This window comes from Bos grunniens, chromosome 7 (assembly GCF_055505025.1).
Source record: "Bos grunniens cultivar Pamir isolate PY7600 chromosome 7, Bosgru_T2T1.0, whole genome shotgun sequence".
In the NCBI taxonomy this organism is placed as follows: Eukaryota; Metazoa; Chordata; class Mammalia; order Artiodactyla; family Bovidae; genus Bos; species Bos grunniens.
The window spans coordinates 43,663,373-43,678,729 of NC_141171.1; the positions used below are offsets into that span (position 1 = coordinate 43,663,373).

At 58.6% G+C, this 15,357-nt stretch overlaps 1 long non-coding RNA gene across 1 annotated transcript; it reads right to left on the reverse strand.

Annotated features, from left to right (window-relative positions):
- Positions 1–3,482: 3,482 nt before the first annotated feature.
- On the reverse strand, positions 3,483–6,208 carry LOC147369321 (uncharacterized). Its single transcript, XR_015167342.1, has 3 exons — positions 6,050–6,208; positions 4,521–4,621; positions 3,483–3,594 (listed from the first exon to the last, which is right to left on the reverse strand). It is a non-coding gene; the product is annotated as an uncharacterized LOC147369321 (long non-coding RNA).
- Between the last annotated feature and the right edge of the window lie 9,149 nt (positions 6,209–15,357).

Here is a 15,357-nt window from a genome sequence, read left to right on the forward strand (position 1 = left end):
AAAAAACCCACTCCTGCCCCAGCCCCTGACAACCAGGAACCTACTGTGTCTGTGGATTGGCCTGGATGTTTCCCATTAGTGGAATCACACCCTGTGTGTCCTTCTGTGTTTGCTTCTGTCACTGAGCATAGTGTTCTCAGGGACCATACATATGGTAGTGGGTGTCAGGGCTTCTGTCCTTTTCAGGGCTGAGTAATATTCCAGTCCATGGAAGGGTGATGTTCTGTCCATCCACCAGCTTATAGACATTTGGGTTGTTTGCTTTTAGCTATTATGAGGCTTTTATTTTTGAGACAAAGTTTTAACACAAAAGGTGACCTGGGATGGGTAAGTACTAAGAGCTCTGTTCACACATTGGAGTCTTTGCACATGTTCCCTCAGCAGACCACACCTGGCTCTCTCCCTGACCCCCTTTAAATATGTCCCATGTCCCCTCTCAACCTCCCTGGTCAAGCAGTCCTCACCCCACAGCCCCTGCTGTCAAATCTCTGATATTTTTACTTGTCCATCCATCTTCCCTATGGGCTGAGAGTCCCCAGAGGGGAGGAGGACTGGTCCATAGTTGTGTCTCCCCTGGGACTTGTCACCTGCCATGGGCACAGACATACATACACACATATGCAGAGAAACCACACAGCCTTGCCCACCTGTGCGCCCCCTGTTTGGACAGGTGCTTGCATTTGGGGCCTAGGTCTCTCAGGAACCAGGCCATCCATCACTGGCCACTGGTAATGGCCTTGAAAGCCCACACCAAGGTGCAGGGTGGCCCCCACTCCGGGGGCTGCACTGGGCACAGCAGGTACCCCAGGCAGCCATGGGTATGCGGGTCCCGTGTGTACCTGGTGGTTGCCCACGGAAAGAGGGTTGGGAGGCGGGGTGGGAGAACCCTGAGGTTCCCCTCACATCATGACTGTCACTCTTGGGTGGAGCTGGGCTTCCTGATTGGGTACCTCTTTGATTTGTGGACATCTTGGTTTGGGGGGTCAATGCCCACAGTCACAGGACGTCACCGCAGCCCCTCCCCTCTGGGTCACTGTGTCCCCATCTAGTCTGAGAAGAAGCCCCAGGCCACGTCTTGGGCCCCAGCTCTGGGACCATGACAGAAGGGGCTCGTACATTGCCCTCCAGACTGATGGGGACCACCTGGCTTTCAGGGGGTCTGATCAAGTCCCTTGACCACAGGCACGCAGTGGGTCATATTGGAGGAAAGGCCACTGTTCCAGAGGCCCTGGGCTCACTGCCCCTCTCCAGATGCCTCCACCCCCTCCTCCCTCCTGACACCTGCTCCCTCAAGGACCCTCCGACATGATGCCCCACTGTCTACGTTTCCCGCATCAGTGTCAGCATCCCCAGCGAGCATTCAGTGAACGCCTCCTGTGTGCAGTCAGTGCTGAGCCCTCCCTCAGTCTGTGGGGTCAGGGCGAGGACGTTGAGTCCTGCCCGGGTGGTCCCTGGGCCCCATATTTGGGGGCATATGGGCCATGAGAGGAGGCCACAGTGATGGGCACCCTGGACCTGGTTGCAGGTGGCCATGCAGACAAATAAAAAGTGAGTTCATAGCCTGGGAGCCCCCAAGGAGCCATAAACCACCACAAGATGACACACAAGCTGGAAATTAAGAGGCTGCAGCTGGGCTAGTGAGGCCGGTGGGGCTGAGATAGGCAGTTGTGGTGGGCGGGAGCCAAGAGACCCTCCCACCCTCAATTTCCCATCCAGGCTTGCAGGCGATGGCCCTTATTGGACCTATGCTGGAGATGATCACTAGGGCTGTGGTTAGGTGTGGACAGGGGCAAGACAGTTGGAGAGGGGAGGGAAGGGCTCAAATGTGGGGCTCAGGGCAGGTGCAGGACAGGGACAGATTGCTGGAGATTCAGGCACTTCTTTGCGTGGTCTTATGGGAGGCTGGGAGGGAGGGGGCAGGGCAAAGAGATGGGTAGAGGGGTGGTGCACAGGGGGCTCTGGGGCAGGACTGGAGGCCAGGATGGAGGAGTGAACTCTGGGTGGGGTCTGCTGAGCCTGAGGCCTCAGCTTCCCTCCAGGGAGGTGTTCAGGAGGCCATTGACCCTCCCTGTCTCCTCCCTGCACTATCGCCTGCTGCAGGAGAACTGTACCCCAGCCATCCTCTCCTCGCTCTGGGGAGCCAGCTGGGAACCTCGTTGTGGAGGCAGGGAGGTTGGGGGCCAGACCCCTCCCTCTGAGGCCAGAGAGAGACTCTCCCAGAGGGCTGCCCGCCCGACAGCCCCTGACTTGCCCCATTGATCCCGAAACAGAGACTGAGGCCCAGAGGTGATCTATGGGCCCTAATGGACGATGCAGTCCTTGGGGAAGGGGATGGACGAGTGGTGGAGGAGACCCCTCTCCTGTGTAGAGGGGGAAACTGAGGCTCCACAGGTCAATAAAGGTGGATCCAGGGTGAGCCCCAGGCCTCCCTGGGGCCAGGAGTTGGATCTGGGTGACTCGACCAGTTCCAGCCCTTCTGTGCACAGACGGTGCGCAGAGAGGCAGAGGGAGTGGGGAGGCTACTGTCTATGGCACTCCCAGAGTTTCTGGTCCACCGGGCCTCCCTCCTCCGCGGCTTCCCTGATTCAGGGGTCCTCACTGACCTGTTGAGGCGGTAGAGTGGTGGGGGGTACTGAGGCAGCCTCCGGGCGTTGTCCCAACCCCACGTTGTCCCAACTTCCTCCGACGCGAGGAAGAAGAGGCAAGAGGCGGTGCTGGGCCCCGGGGACCCTAGGGCGGGTTGGAGTGGGGGCTGGAGAGCCAGCAGCTCGCCTCACAAAGTTTGCGGCTCTAAGTGCTGAAAAGCCTCCTGCAGCCCCTGGGATCCGCGGGCGGGCGAGGGGGACGGCAGTGGGGACTGAGGCTGGGGGCGCCCCCACGGGAAAAGGCCTTGACCCTAAGATAGGAGTGGCATCCGGGCACCCCACCCCACGCCGCGGAACCCAAGGTCCCGGCTCCCGCACCCCTTCCTCTGCTCCAATTCCTGCGTGGCTCCCCAACACTTAGGACAGGGCCCCACCCCTCCAGTGAGGCCCCGCCCACTGCGCGCCGCCGCCCAGGCGGGTCCCCCATCCCACCCGCGCCACGGTCCCCTGCTCGCCTTCGCTTGCGAAAGGACGTCACTTCTTCCTCGAAGACCCCACTCTGGGCCTCAGTTTCCGTGTTTACGAAGTGGGGGCGTGAGCTCCGGTGTTAGGGGTGGGGGAGGACGGGCAGGCATGGTCGAGTAGTCGGCCTCCCCAGGACTCAGTTTACCCAGGTGTGCGAAGTGGTGCAAGGCCTGGGTCCCAGCCCCCCATTCAGCCTCTCTCTCCACTGGGACCCCCCCACTCCCCGCTGGGCCTCAGTTGACCTCCCTACTAGTAGAAGAGACCCAGCTGAGACCCATTTTACAGATGAGACGCCGAGGCCGGAGGAGGGGGCTCCACAGCTGGGACCTGGCCGTCAGCGAGGGGTGGATAAGGAGGGAGGCAGCGAGCGGCTCAGGCGGGTCCGGAGTCTTTATTATGGGCAGAACCCTCCGCAGCGGCTCTGCTAGGGCGCCTGAGCGGGCGGGGCGCGGCGGCAGGACCGGCGTTGGGAGTCCTCCTTAAGCTGCAAAAATGAGAGCCTGCTATTACCCTGCTGCGGGGGGCACGCCGAAAGGGCCCTCCCTCTGCGCTTCTGCCTCCGCGCCGCCCGGCAGGCGCTCCAGAGTTATGGTTTGCAATATCCTGCTCCCCTCCCGGCCGAGTGTTAATGACGGAGCGCCGCCCCCGGCCCCGCGCACCCGGGGGTCTTTATTAACATCATGCATCATGCCTGCAGCCCCTCTGAGGTTAGAGACGTCCGGTGGCCAGGAGGGGAAACTGAGGCACAGAGAGGTTAGTGCCCCACCTGGCCGAGGGCATAGCTGTAGGCATCAGACAGACTGGGGTTTCATTATAGCGGCCTCTGCTATCCACCATACCTGAGTCATCGCTCTTCTCAGAACCTGTTTGCTGGCCCAGAAAATGGTGCTATAGTGGCACATGGTGGGGCCTCTGCCTGGGGGTGGGGGTGGGGGGTTCTTTTATTTTTTAAGTCTATTTTTTTATTCCTTTATTTATTTGGCTGTGCCGGGTCCCAGCAGAGGCATGCAGGACCCTTTACTTGAGGGAGTGGGACAGAGGATGAGATGATTGGATGGCATCGTCAACACAATGGACATGAGTTTGAGCAAACTCCAGGAGATAATGGACAGGGGAGTCTGGTGTGCTACAGTCCATGGGTTTGCAAAGAATTGGACACCACTGAGCAACTGAACAACAACATGGGATCTACCTCCCCAACCAGGGATAGAACCTGGGCCCCCTGTATCAAGAGTGTGGAGTCTTAACCAGTCTTCCCTGAAACACCAGGGAAGTTCCCTGCCTGGAGGATTCTCCATGACCCAAATGGCCCCATAAAGGCAGGACTTCCGGTTCTCCCCCACCCCGGGTGGCCCCAGCATCTGGCACAATGTCAGCCAGCCCCCACTGAACATTTGTTGAATGACTTACTGAATGTGTTTGGTGCATGGACTCCAACTTGAGTGCTTCTGCTTACCAGCAAGGCTGGCGGTGCTGGCCTCCTTCTCTGCCGCTGGTTCCTCAGGGAAGGCCTGGGTGTGGGGAGGTAGTGGGGAATAGCCTCTCTCAGACGAGGGGGGCAGAGGGGGCACCACAGGAGTCAGCCCTGCTGGCTGGCAGATCTTTAAATTAAAATACATATATACACCAGATAAATAACCCAGCCCACATCCTGGTGACAGGCGGAATTAAGTCGCCCGGTTGGGGACCCTGCAGCAGTGGCTGGGGTGGGGGTTGGGGAGGCCTTGCTGGCTTCTTGCCCCTAGACCACCCTTCATTCTATTGGGGAGCATCCCAGCACCCTGGAGCCTGCTGGGGACCTGGGGGGACTTTAGGGGTCAGAGAGCAAAATCTGGGTCTGAGACCTGAATTCTGAGCCCCAGGGTGTGTGTCCAGGACCTGGTCCTACTAGATGAGACACCCCCCCACCCACCCAGTCCGTGGCACTGGACGTGGGGCTGGGACACAACAGGTTTGAATCCTGGTTGGGCCCTTCCCCTCCCGGAGGTAACAATCCTGGTAACCCCCCACCCAGTCAGGTTGGCTGCGAGAGAGACCCCCTCTGAGTTCAGGGGGAGGCCCCTGTGGGGCCCACATGGCTGAGGGGTGCTCCCGGGCCCCATCCCTCTGCCTGAGCGCAGCCCGGAGGGCCAAAGGGGGCGGAAAGGGAGTTTTCAATTAAGGAGCAGCTAATCACCCAGCAAGGGCCGTTCTGGGGCCCAGTAAATCTATTATGAAAAGCCTCTAAATGTATGTAAAACCGGCCTCCACAATCCTGGGATTAGGCCTCCGGGAGGGGAAACCGAGGCGCAGGCTGGCTGGTGGATTAGTGGAGTGAGGCCCCCGGAGGGTTGGGGGAAGCTGTCCCTAGGGGTGGGCAGAGGGGGAGCAATCTCCCTCTGTGGAAGCCAGGACCTGTGTTCAGCAAGGGTCTGAGGCCCAGATAGACCCGGAGTGAAGGTAAAGATTCTGCCTGCAATTCAGGAGACGCAGGTTTGATCCCTGGGTCTGGAAGATCCCCTGGAGGAGGGCATGGCTACCCACTCTAGTATTCTTGCCTAGAGAATCCCCATGGACAGAGGAATCTGGTGGGCTAGAGCCTATGGGGTCGCAAAGAGTCGGACACAACTTAGCAACTAAACAACAATTCCTTTGTGCCTTTATTGAGCACCTGCAGTTTGCCAAGCCCAGTGCTGAGGGCAGAGTGAACAAGAAGGAGGGAGCCTGGGGCCTGGGCAGCTTGGGGTCTGTGTGCGTGCATATGTGCTCAGTTGTGTCTGACTCTTTGCAACCCCATGGACTGCAGCCCACCAGGCTCCTCTGTCCATGGGATTTTCCATGCAAGAATACTGGAGTGGGTTGCCATTTCCTTCGCCAGTGGATCTTCCCAACCTAGGGATCGAACCTGCATCTCTTGGGGCTCATGCACTGGCAGGTGGGTTTTTTACCACTAGCGCCACCTGGGCAGCTTGGGATCTGGTGGGAGATAGATGTCCACTGGACGAAGGATGAATCCATGAAGAAGTTGCCGCAGGTGGAGGCAGTGAAGGCTGGAGCCCAGGAAGGGCTGAGGTTGGCGTGGGAGGAGCCCAGCAGACAAGAATCTCGTCTCTCCTTCTGAGGGGGCAACAAGAGAGCCCTGTGAGGTTTTTAGCCCAACTGGCCCCTGTCTCCCTCCCAGCATCCTTTGTGGAACACTGACCCTCAAAGGCCACCTCCCTCTGGGGCTCAGTTTCCCCAGCGTGGTCCCCGCATTCCCGCTGACCCCATCTGACCTTCATGCTCCATGAGTCTGCTAATTATTCTTGGCCCAGCTGCTTCCTCCTCTCCTCCTGAGGTCATTGATCCCTTCCTACGGAATCCCTTCCAGGCACCCAGGTGCGAGCGGAGGAGGAGGAGGCGCGCCCTGCCGAGCGGCCTGAGCACATGGCAGCTAGCCGTGTCTATCAGCCTTGGCAGCAGCCAGTGGGGCCTTCCCTGGGCCCCTGGCCTGGCTTTGGTCCAGCCACCTGTGTGTACCTGCCTCCCAGGTGCTGGGAAATGAACAGGAGGCCCGTAGTTCCCATGACTCAGCTGGGTTCAGGCCCCAAAATTCCCCCAGGTCACTTGCGAGGCTGTGTAGCCAGCGGGGATGGGGAGGCCTTGGTGAGGCTGGCCTGGGGTCTGGGCCTCGATGGGCTGCCAGCCCTCGATGTGTCATATAAGAGGTCGTGTGTGCTCCTGTGACTCAGTTTCCCCAAGTTGTCATCAACGAAGGCTTGAGGCTGTTCCCAGCACTAGGGGGTGTGGGGGGGGCCCCCAGGTGCCCCCCCCATCGGCCTGGCCGTCAGTCAGGCCCGCGGGGCCCCTTCAAGTCGTCACGGCCCAGCAGTGGTCGCGGGAGGGATTATTCCGGCCTGTCCAGGATGGACTCAAGTGGAACCGACGCTGACGAGCGGAACGCGCCCCTGCGGGCCAGGCCTGCCTGCCTTTGTCCGCCGCCAGCCCCGCCTGCCTGCCTTCACAGACACCGCCTCCAGCACTGCACAGCACAGCCTCCAGCCTGGTGCTCAGCTGTGGCCCCCACCAGGCGAGGCCGGCACAAAATTCCACTGGGCCTTTGGCAGAGCAGCTTCTGGCCTGGAGCCCCGGCTGAGCCCCTCCCCAGCCTCAGTTTCTCCATCTGTAGCATGGGTGTGTCCGCCGTGGCTGCCCGCGGGTAATCTAAGGATTGATGGGGCCGTGTGGGCAGAAGCCGGGGGCGGGGGCAGACACCTTCCCTGAGCTGCTGCAGTTTTCCCAGGGGTGCTTGGCCCGGCCCTCCGCCCGGTCCCACCACCGAGCCTTTGTCCAGGAAATTTGAGGTGGCAGGGAGAACGGATCTGCTGGAGGCCTGAAAGGAGCCGAGGCAAATGCTGTTGACCCCTGACCCCGGCCCCCTAATCCCAGGGTTGAGGCCCTCACGGGGAGGGGCCCTGAGAGATGGGCCCGGGTGTGACCCTCGCCCTAGGCGCCAGGGGGGGCTTCCGGGTCAGGGTCATAGGGGCTTTGGAGAACACATTAGTCCCCTTGGCCACGTGTCCGGTCACCACCCTGCAGAGGCCTGCAGAAGAAACTGAGGGCCCGCAGAGCTGTCAGCAGCCCCAAGGCCCTGCCACGTCCCGGCTGGTGACCAGAGGCCAGCAGCTACCCTTTTTGAGCCTGAAAACGGGAAGGTCTAGAAAGGCTGGGAGTCTTGGAGGACGGCTCACAGCCATGCTGGGTGTCCCAACTCTCAAGTGACTCTGTGGGTCAGTGCACCCCTCCGGGCTGAGGGATGGCTAAGAAGGTACAGGGCCCTGGTGTCCCCTCTGGGAAGGCCCCCGCAGACCCTGGCCTGGAGTGAGGGAGGGGCTTTCTGATTGGACTGCCCTCCTCTGATCTAGATCCCTCCATTGCTCCCACTCAAGACGGTTTTCCCCACGTAGACAAAGGCTGCAGAAACAGTGATGAAAGCTTTGGCCGTCAAGCTCTATGGCCTGGCTTCTCATCTCAGTTCCTCCTCCCCAGGTGTGAGTCCCTGGGCAAGCTGCCTTCTTCTCTGGCCCTCCCCCGGTGGCCAGGGCTGTTGTGAAGATAAAATGAGGAAACACAGTAGTCAGGCTGAGCCCAGTGCTGGGCATACAGCTGGCACTCAATAGATGCAGCTCTGGATGGTGCTGGACTTTAGCCCTGGCTTTGGTCCTGACCTAGGGCCACCGTGCATGAGCGTTCTGCCTCTCTCTGCTTCTACTGGCCCGGCAGGGCTGGCTGAGGAGAGACTGAGACAATTAATAAGCAGATGCTTGCTAAATGCCCGAGGAAGAATGGGGTGAAGGGATGAGGGGAGGCGGGTGTCCTGGCTTCTGGCAGCTGCGGCAACTTAGACTGCCGGCTCCTTGGAGGCCCCCTCTAGGAGCCTGCACTGAAGATTAAACGATTCCCCACCACTGGCTGGCTGCGATGCTTTCACACGCTCGGGCGCCCCTGCACTCCCCGGCGGCCGCGTGTCTGTTCCACCCTGCCGAGCTGTTCCCCACGATCAATTTCAATTTGGCCTGGTCTCTGCCTCTGCAGCCTGGCCCTCCTTGGGGGCTGGGGCTGGGGAAGGGGAGGTGGTGGCTTCCTCAGCCTGCCCACCCTCAGGTCCCAGCACCTGTGTCTGGTGCCAGTTGCTGCCCCCTTTCTGGGCCTTAGTTTCCTGAAAATAATGAAATGGGGAGGGGAAGGCAGCCTGGGGTCAGGCCTGTTTCATCTGACCTCCTGCATTTCTTGAGTGCCAACTGTGTGCCAGATCCTATGTGGGATGCTGGGAACATGGTGGGAACCAAAGTAGACAAAATTGACATGGGCTTAGTCAGGGCAAGTTAATTGGGCCTGGAGGTGTTGGGGGGAGGGTTGGGGTAGCACATGCAAAGGCCCTGAGGCAGCTGGAGGAACATAGGGAAGGCCTGTGTGGCAGGAGCAAGTTAGGAGATTGGGCAGGGGAAGCATGGAGGAGCCCAGTGACAGTATTACTCAATGTTAATCAACAGCATTTATTTAGTGCCAACTGTTTGCCTCATCTCCCTGGACCTCACAACTACCTTTTATGTGCTCAGTCGTGTCTGACTCTTTTGCCACCCCATGGACCGTAGCCTACCAGGCTCCTCTGTCCATTGGATTTCTCGGGCCAGAATATTGGAGTGACCCGATTTCCTCCATTGCCATTTCCTCCTCCATGGGATCTTCCCCATATCTCCTGTGTCTTCTACTCTGCAGTAAGATTCTTTACCACTGAGCACTTGGGGGAAGATTGAAAATTGAAGCCAAAGAGGGGGCCTCTGGCCAGGGTTATCATCTAGCAGAGCTGGGGTTTGGTCCCCACTCAGATATATTCCAGGGTCCCAGGCAGGACGGTGGTAGGGCCCGTCACTCCCTCTGCAGTGCACTGTCAGCCACCATACTGCACCCCCCCCAATCCAGGCACCCCTCTCCCCCCCCTCCCCGCCACTATTCGGGGGCTCCAGGCCCCTTTCAATTTCTGGGGTAAGGAAGGACATAAATTGGGTCCAGAGTCCCTGGAGTTTGACTTGAATTCACCTGTCCTTCTGGGTGACCTTGGGTCACGCCTGTCCCTTTTGTGCCTCCGTTTCCCACCTTGTAACAAGGGACTGTGGGAGACTCTTTGCTCTCAGACTAAGGTGGAGGAGGGTATGAAGCTCCCCTCTCCTGGCTTTGAACACACCCTGCAGCCCTGCTCAGGCCTGGACCTGCCCTGTGCACCTGGCGGGGGGTGACACCCCCACCCCCACCGCTGTACGCCCCAGGGAGTGGGTACCCCCGGCCCCAGCCCGAGTGGTGCGCCTGGTCCCCGCGCGCATACCCAGTTGTGCGTCCTCCCTGGGGCCCGACCCAGGCTGTGTGCCCAGCGGCCCCGTGCCCTCCCTGGGCCCCACGCGGCTCCGGCTCCGGCCGCCGCTAGGTGGAGCGAGGAGGCCAGCGGAGACGCCGCGCGGGAGGACGCGCTCCGGAGCGCGGAATCCCGGGACGGCTCCGCGCTCAAGCCCCTTGCCCTGAAGACAGGGAAGCGCGCCGCCCCCGGGCGGGACAGCTTGGGAGGGGTGCGCGTGGGGAGCGGGAGGGGCGGGTCCGGAGCGCTCGGTGAGGTCCCACCACCGACCCGACCTTGACCCCCGACTCCTGACTTGGCTGCCTCCTGCGGATGCTGGTGTCCGGGGAGGTTGAGGCTGCCTTCCTCCAGCGTGCAGGGGCATTCGAGAATCCTTTTGGGTCAGGTCCTCAGGACCCGCTTCCCATCCCCAGGCAAGGACTCAGTGTCAGGGCAGACAGGTGGACTTCTCTGAGGAAGTGGCCTTGCAGCTGACCTGGAGCCTGAGGGATCCTGAGCAGGCTGAGCATTCTGCAGCAGGCGGGCAGCTTCCCCTGACCCCAAGGTGGGCTGCAGGCCACCCCTATTCCAGACCTTCCTATGCCATAGGAGGGGGGTGATGCACTTTAGTTTTGTGCAGAGGGTACTGGGGAGCCATGGCGGGTGAGAGTAGGAGAGTGGTATATGTAAGTTACTTTGTTTCCCAGCTCCCAGCACCGGCAGGGGTGAGGGCCCAGGTGGGCCAGGGGGAGGCTGGGGGTTCCAGGTGGGGCCTGGGCAGGGACGGAGCAGGAAGGCTCAAGATGTGGATGGCCTGAGTGGGCTCAGGTGTTATCCCCGGCCCTAGGCTGTCCTCTGCCTCCCAGAACCTCAGGGCTGGATCCATCCCCAACAGGAACCCCCAGCCTACCCCCACCCCCTCACCCCCGCTCTCTCCTGCCTACACCAGCTCCATCTGCCCTCTGAGGAGTGGCTTCTAGCTGCATTCTCTTGGAAGACCCATCTCTCAGAAAAGGAAACTGAGGCAAAGAGGGTTTGGTCACTCACAGCACATCTGGGGCTCCCTCTGTGTAATTGGAGCTTCCCAGGTGGCTCAGTGCTAAAGAATCTGCCTGCAATGCCGGAGATGCAAGAGACATGAATTTGATTCCTGGGTCAGGAAGATCCCCTGGAGGAGGGCATGGCAACCCACTCCAGTATTCTTGCCTGGAGAATCCCATGGAGAGAGGAGCCTGGCAGGCCACAGTCCGTGGGGTTGCAAAGAGTAGGACATGACTGAGCCACTGAGCTGTGTAATTAGCACGTGTGGGTTTCCTTTTCTGCAATTAGCACATGTGGTTCCCCTTTTGTACAGTTAGCACATGTGGCTCCCCTTTTGTGTAATTAGCACATACAGGGCTCCCTCTGTGTAATTAGCACATGTGGCTTCCCTTTTGTACAATTAACACATATGGGCCCCCTTTTGTACAGTTAGCACATGTGGATCCCCTTTTGTGTAATTAGCACATGCAGGGCTCCCTCTGTGTAATTAGCACATGTGAGATTCCCCACTGTACAATGGTCACATCTGGGGTGCATCTGTGCAATTAGTGCCTTGTGGTCCTCATGACCCCTTCTATGTCATGAGCACACCTGGGTCCCCACTGTGGTATGATTAGCCCATCTGTGTCCTGGACCACAGAAAGGCCACATTTCCCTGGCACCCCTGCTTGTTTCCATTGTGTGGAGGGGATCCCCCAAAACAATGCTTCGTTCCCCCCTGCACACCAGCTGCTCTGGGGGCAGCCCTGGGGTCCCAGCATTGTCGAGCTGCCCTGCTCGACCCTGAATCACGTCCCCAGCCGCTTTCCTACACAGGTTCGTGCACCAAGAGCCAGAAATTTGACACCCACCTTCTCCCCATAGGCCACCTCTCTTCCTTGCTCCCTGCCCCCAGCCATCCTGTTCTGTTTGTCTCTGCCTCAGGGCCCTTGCACAGATGTTCCCTTCCTGTGTGTGACAACCCTGGGCCAGCCAGGCAAAAAGCACCTACCCCCAGACATACCCTTCCCCACGTGCCGACGCCATTCTCACTTTCAGTCCAACAATATTTATTAAAAATGAGGTGGGGGTTATGTTCCTCTCCCTTCAGAAAGTCACTGTCAAGTTCAGGAGACAAACATGCTTGAAAAAGGGTTACCTCATACACTGACAGAGTGAGAGGTATGTTCTTACCCAGAAGAACTATAATTGCGCACACCACGTAGTTCACCTGTTCAAAGTGGGCAGTTCAGTGTTCTCAACTCTATTCATTCTGTTGTGCAACCACGACGTCTAATTCCAGAACATTCTATTTCCTTCAAAAGAGACCCTGTCTCCATCACCGTCACCCGCATCTCCTCCCCCAGCCCCTGACAACCAGGAACCCACTCTCTGTGTCTGTGGATCTGCCTGTTCTGGACGTTTCCCACTAGTGGAATCACACCCTGTGTCCTTCTGTGTCTGCTTCCCTCACTGAGCATCGTGTTCTCCAGGTCCGTCCATGCGGTAGTGAGTGTCAGGGCTTCATCCCCTTTTCATGGCTGAGTGATGCTCCCGTGCATGGATGTTCCCATTTCATCCTGTCCTTTTCTCCACGTTAGTCAAGGTCCTGAAGAGATCCATGTTCCAATATCATATGTAGGCCACTGGAACTGGCCCTTCCTCCCTGTGGCCAGCACTTCCAGGCTGGGGTCCCACAGGGATCCACAATTTTCCCCAACCCCCCCAACTGTTCCCCTCTAGTACAACACACATGGAATCAGTGTGCTTCCCTCATGCAGCACTCTGTTCTGGGCGAAGCCGGACGCTCCCTGCTTCCCGGGGCAACCAGGGCACTTGTAAAAATCCCCAAATCAGACCGTTACCCTCCTCTGCCTAAATCTGTGGCTCCCGACTGCCCTTGGGGTTAATCCGGATTCCGGGGCATGGCTGGACACCCCTGGTGCCATAGGGTGGGGCCGCATCATCCTCAGGAGGGTCCTGGCTCAGATGGGAAGGGAAGGGCGGGCGAAGGCTGGGTGCGTGAGATTGGCCCCATTTCCAGGTAATGAGACGGAGGTTTGAGTGGTATGGTGTAAGTCGGGACTCCAGAGAATGGGGTCTCAGCTACCCTAGGTGATGTCAGCTGAACCCCTAGATATGCGGACCCTATTAGCCGCCCAGCATCCCTACCCGGAAGGAATGGCCTTTGTGGGCAGTTCAGTGTCCGGCTGTGGCTTCCGGGACGGTGAGGTGGGGATGGTGCTTGTCAGAGACCCTCAGACCTGCGGGAGCACCACCAGCCTAGTGAGGGTCCCCAGGGCCCCCGGATGGCCCACTGTCCCTCTGCCCCCACCCTAATGGGATTGAGACTTTTGAAGTTAATAGGAAACCAGGAGGCTCCCACGTAGAGAATAGACGAGAGGGCTTAGAGGGGCCTTTGTGAGCCAGGCCCGCAGTGATGAAAGTACCGTGAAATCCACGGTGTCACCGATGCCCCGTGACCATGACAGGCTCCTTTACTGGAAGAAAAGAAGGGAAAATTCCTCAAATAGTTATATGTGTGCATGTGAACATACATGTACGTACGTGCAGTGGCAGCAGCCCTGGTAGGCCTGAGGTGCCATCTCAGCAGAGCGCTCACCCCTGGGGCCTCTACGTCAGGCAGGATGGTCCAAGATACTGGGGACTTTTAGCAACCAGGAGTTCCCAATTTTCAGGCTTGGCCTGAGTCAGAGGCCATTTGTCACCCAGGGCAGGGAGCCCTGCTCACAGCTTATTGCTCTCTGCTTTCATGCCTCTGGAGATGGGAAGATCGCTACCTTACAAATCTTCCAGACAACACCTCCTTGCATGTGGACCTGGTTGAGGGTGAAGTTATGCCTTACCTGGGGGTGGACATCCAAATTCAGGGAAAACAGGGACACAGGACAGAAGGGAGTGCCATAGTTTCAACATTATTGAGATACTAATATATCTTACTATTTTTTTGGGGGGGGTCTTTATTCTTTGGCTGTGTTGGGTCTTTGTTGCTGCACATGGGCTTTTTCTAGTTGCGATGAGCGGGGACTACTCTTTGTTTCAGTGCTCAGGCCTCTCATTTCAGTGGCTTCTCTTGTTGCAGAGCATGGGCTCTAGAGTGCGGGCTCAGTAGCTGCAGGACACAGACTTAGTTGCCCCACGGCATGTGGGGTCTTCCTGGATCAGGAATTGAACCCATATCCCCTGTATGGGCAGGTGGATTCTTATCCACTGGACCACCAGGGAAGTCCGAGATACTCACATATCCTACAGCTCATTCATTTACAGTGTACAGCTCATTTGTTTTACTCTATTTACAAGGTTATGTGTCCATGGACACAATCAATTCTAGAACATTTTCATCCTTCCCAAAAGAAGTTCTCTCCCCATCAGCAGTCACCCCCACCGCCTCCCCAGCCCCTGACAACCAGAAACCCACTCTCTGTGTCTGTGCATCGGCCTGTTCTGGACGTCTCCCTTCAGTGGACCCACACCCTGTGTGTCCTTCTGTGTCTGCTTCCCTCACTGAGCATTGTGTTCTCAGGGTCCATCCACATGGTAGCCAGTGCCACAGCTTTACCACTTTCCAGGCTGCGTGGTATTCCTGGGTGTGGAAGGACACATGTGTTTATGTGTCACCATTGAGGAGCTTGGGCCATTTCCCCTCCCTTGGAGTTGATGGAGAGAATACTGTTCTTTTGAAAACCCTTAACCATTCTAGGCCTTGTGTGTTAAACCCTCACACAAGGTCAAGGCCCCCTGAGGCCAAAAATAAAGTACTGTCCCAACCCAGTGAGGGCATCTGCAGCTCCAGGGGAAAACCTCCGTGGGGTCAAGGGTATGGACCCTGAGTCTCTTCAGGTGACCCCACCCTGACCCTGGTGTCTGCAGCTGCCAAAGGGCTCTAACAGCACTGTGTGTCACAACCTGGGGACAGCATCTGTGTCCGTACCTGCTTTCACTTAAAGGTGGCTCGCATGCTCCTGTAGATGGGAGTCTCACTGCTGCTGTGACTGGAGGGCAGGCCGAGCATGGGGAGGGGGTCTCCCCGTGTCCATGACCCCTCCATTTTCTGTTCAGATTCCCAGGAGGGCGACTTTCTGCCTGTGGTCCCCAACCTCCGAGGGGGTGGTCCCAGAGGAGCATGTTCGTACCTGCCGTGCAGAAGTGGGGAAGGAAGGCATGGGGGTGGGGTCCCTGAGCCCACCCTGGGGGTGGATCCACCTGTTGCCTGCAGCCCAGTGAGGGCACTAAATCCTCCTTGTCCACTGGCTGGGCCGTCCCTGGACCTGCCCCACTCTGCCCATTGTGCCAGGCAACCTGCACCCAACAGTCCCCAGGGAGGAGGGGGGCTGCATAAGTCCCTGCCCTCATCCACCT